A 4,552-nucleotide genomic window follows, 5' to 3' on the forward strand; every position below is an offset into this window, starting at 1 on the left:
CTCAGGAGGGGGGGGGGGGGTAAGAGTTCAGGGGGCGGGGCCGCACGGCCGACTCACGTGTAACTAAAAACCAACAATTATGCATGCCAAACCGCAGAAACCGATGCCACGCCCACAGCACACAGCCCACATCCCAGAGCCCTCGCGACGTCAACAGAGCGGCGACAGCGACAACGGAATCGGAATTTGCATAACTTTGTATGAGATTCTTGCAGCGCAGCCATGTCGAGCCACAATATCATTCATACATGCATGCAGCTCACAAGCACGAGCACTGAAAAAATAAAAATAATTTTAAAGATCTATTATGATTTTTCAAGTCCCAATATTATCTGAAAGAACATAAAAATGTTTTATAAAATGTATACAAGAAAAAGAAGACAATTAGCATAACATAAAATAAATATTTGTATTTTCTAAGATCCATTCTGATCTTTAAAGTGGATTTTAAAGTCCTTACAAATTATTTAAATAAATGTTTTCATTTTTTAAGTTATGATATGATCTTTAAAAGGTGGAATGTAACCTCATAAAGGACCTTTCAATTACTCTGTAAAAACTATACATCTAGCATAATTTAAAATATACATTTCTTGCAGTGCACCCATGCAGCAGGGCACGTATACACTGGCAGACAATGTCAGTGAGCCGTCAACATTTCAACTTGTCATGCGAGCGGTAAAAGCGTGGAAAGGGGCACCGGTGGGCGGGCAGGGGGCAGGGGGCAGGGTCGTGCCGTAAAGTCGAAGACGTTGCCCCGGGCTGCTACATGGCCTACCTTCAATTTGTCCGTGTGCCCCGCCATCCGATAACCACGGAGGTACGTAGAACGGCATTGCAAAAACCCAAGCCCAGCCACAACACCAGCTTTTGTTGCATACTTTGCTGCGTTGCCGGCAACGTATTATTTCAGTTACGTTTTGCGGAAATGCAACTGAAAACTTGCAATTTGTTTGACGTTTCGGTATTTTTTCGTATGAATTTATAATGCCCTCGACTTCAACACCTGTCGTTCGCCGTTTCGTTCGTTTGTTTGTTTGTTTGTTCGGTTTAGTTTGGTTTGGTTTGGTTCGCCAGGAGTTTGCTTTCTGGTTGCTGCTGATTTATAATGCAGGCGATCCTCCTCCGTTCTGCCCTGTGGTTTATTGATATATCAGCGGCATCGTGATTAGGCAAAAAGTCAGGAAATATACGTGGAAGCCCACGTTCGCTGCGAGTGTGTACACACATGCGTATTTATGTTATGCCGCCGCAGTAACACACAAAAGGTAGCAACTTTTAATTGAAAAACTTGGGCACTTACAACTTGCAAGGCGGCGGTGGTGACTCCCCCCCGTCGCCTCATCTCCACTTTATTAGCAGTTGCAGGCGTAGGTGTGGGCGTGGCAGAGTGGCAAGTGGCAATACTGGCATTGTCGCCGGCATTACTCAAGTTGTTAGCAATGTTTACAAACACAATAAGCAAATACACCAGCGATAGCGGCGCCACCAACAAGTGCACAGAGCCAAAAAGCTTAAAACTACAATTTTTTATTGAAATTGGGTGGAAGAAAAAGCTGTTAAAATGGTAGAGGAATAATACGTTCACCCAAGAAATTAATAATAATTTTTAAAGTTTCAAAAAAGAAAAATTTTTCATCAAATAGATATTTTATTAGAAAGGGAAATATTTTAAAATATATTACATCTTAATTAATAAAAGTACAAAACCGATCAGATAGCTAAACAGTTTTTATGGACATTAATAAGATAGATTTTTTAAGAAACTTCATTTTAAAACCTATTGATTTCTTAAATGTTAAACTTTAAGAAAATTCATTAAAACCTAAAAATTGTAATTTCTTATTTTTGTAATACCTAATTATTTAATTAGATTTAATTTTTAAATTTATATTTGATAGTATTTTCTTCAGTGCCCTTTTTTGTTGTTTACTAGAACAGGTTTAGTTGACTTAAAGACGGCATCGTCAACACGAGTCCTGCTTACATAGAAAGTTTTTCCGCTCTGCTTTTCTTTTCCCTCGGCCGACTGATAGTTAAACAGCGCTAAGCAAAGTCTGGCAGGGAAACGTGCGATAAGTTTTCCATTTTGCTGCTGGCAAATATTTACCACCACGGCAATCGGTATTTACCACCTGCAGGTGCAATGGCCGTGACAGCATTTAGCCATCTTGCACTAATTAAACTACGCGGGATCATCGAAATAAAACAATCAAATCGGAATGCTAAAATGCTTAACTTTTAATTAGCAGTCGAGGCGGAGCCCCGGCCAAATACATAATTAAAATTATGATTTGGCTTTTTGGGAACTAATCTATTTTGGCCGAATTGTAATTGGCAGACGGAAATTTCATATGCAAATTGTATTAGGTATCAGGGGAGGTTCTCTCGTTCCCTCGTTCCCTCGGCCGTTCGAAATGGGCTGTTCCGGCTAACCGCAGCGATTATCGGTGGGCGAGGGCGGTGGCAGCTGCATCTGCATCTGGCCGAAACAATCCACTTGCATAAGCGAGCGACTGCTAACGCCCCCCAAAAAGCCACACGGCGGAGGCTTTAGCATCGGCATCGGGATATCGGTATATCATGCAAACCATAAGCCTATTAATAGCCCCTGTCTGCGATCAGACAAGCAATTAAAATTGACTGCACTTTTGAGCGGATGCCCTCCAGCCACATGGGCCATCGTCCTTTGGCCGCTTCTCCATAGCTCTACTTTCCCGGAAAATTGTTCAATTGGGCGTAAATGTGTCGGCGTCATCGCCACGTGCACGTGCTCCTGTTACTTTTCCAAACCGGCAACTGGCAATTATTTAGGACCAGGCCGTCGCGTCGGCAAAATATAAATTCTTCCCAGCAAATGTCTTGTAAATTGGGGACAATGTGTGGCAGATTGTTGTTGTCATCTGACTGGATAGAGTTTGATTTGTCGTTCAGGAGTATGGGAATGGCTGTGTGGCCTCATCAAGTATACGCCAGGTGGGGACTACTTTGCAGTATATCATTGCTTGCACCCAGAAAACAAAATGGACTAAAAAGGGGCCTAATTACCTAAAATTTTAGGAAACATGGCCAGAAAAATGCGCCAAGTCCATCATTACCTAAAATGTTGGTCATATGGACTATATTTTTTACGCAGTCTTGGATTTATTTTTGGTAATGGTTACCTAAAAAAATGGCTAGTGGACTAGATTTTTAGGTCAGAATTACCTAAATATTAGGTATTTAAAAAAAAGCTAGGATTTTTACTATTGATAGTAACATATTTGATTATTTTAATTGCTTATATTGTATTATTCGGAAAAGCAAATATTTTATCTTTCTGAAAAAACAATCACTTTATTTTGTCCTCGGTGGGAATCGATCCCGGGTCTTCTGCGCGAGAGTCCAATAGGCTAGCCTCTGGTCTACGGAACTACTTAAAGGCCCTGCGGCAAAACCAAAGCCTGCTTCAAGGGGCTCAGGCGAATTCTATTTTTAGAATAGGGCACTATTACCTTAAAAGTAGGAAAATAGTCCACGTAGGTATTGATTTTATATATTGAAACTTTTCTATCACTAGCTTTAAGAAAAGTCTAAAAAATTTTTTAACATTAAACTTAAAAAACCGAATAATTTGTTTATTAATATTAGGGACCAATAGTTGTATTAAGTTGTGAGTGATAATCGACTTTAAATTATTCCTAAATTTTAGGTCTTATGGACCAATTTGAAGGTTACGATGGCCTATAAAAATCTCTTTAGCTTTACCTAAAAAGTAGGAACATAGTCCACATGCTAATATTTTTAGGTAACCCATTACCTAAATCTGAAATTTTAGTCTATTTAAATTTTTTAGGTCATACGTTACCTAAAAAATAGTCCCACATTTCTCTGGGTGTGCCAGCAAAAATTATGAATAAACCAATTATGCTGCGGTTATTTACTTGTGCTTTAAATAATAACGTATTTCTCTTTGAAAGTAAAGCTCAGCAAAGGAAACGCGTTTAAACATATTGGTAAAAGCCTTTGAAGCTTGCCTTTGGGTTCACAAATTCTAAATCAAAGTGAAAGCTTTTCCAAATCATAAACCCATCCTTAGCTTTCAACGTTAACTAAATACATCATAACTATTTGCAAACCATAGCTTTTGAACCTTAACTTTCACAATCTTTAGTAGATTTAAATTCACAGCGCTTTTCCTTACTGTTATTAATTTGTAAGATATTAACTTTGTTGTTAAAAAATGTTTAGACAGTGTTAAAAATTTCAAATAATAATTTTAAAAATAAAGAAAAATGGGCTTTAAGAAAAAACTATTAAGAATCAAAACTAAACTACAAATAAAAAACTTCTTCTTAATAACAGACGTGAAGCTTAGCAGCTTTTGAAAAATCAAGCTCGGAGTTACTGGTTCCGTGTGAACTAGATTTCGCATCACTAGAGAACTTTTTCCTTCTGAAAATTTAAGCTTTGGCAGAGTTATACTTCACCGAAAAGCTTGAAGGATATCTGTTACCAAAGCTTTTACCATAAATTCAAACCAACAAAACAATCCTTCTTTTAAGTTGTGTTT

Source organism: Drosophila takahashii, chromosome 3L (genome assembly GCF_030179915.1).
Source record: "Drosophila takahashii strain IR98-3 E-12201 chromosome 3L, DtakHiC1v2, whole genome shotgun sequence".
In the NCBI taxonomy this organism is placed as follows: Eukaryota; Metazoa; Arthropoda; class Insecta; order Diptera; family Drosophilidae; genus Drosophila; species Drosophila takahashii.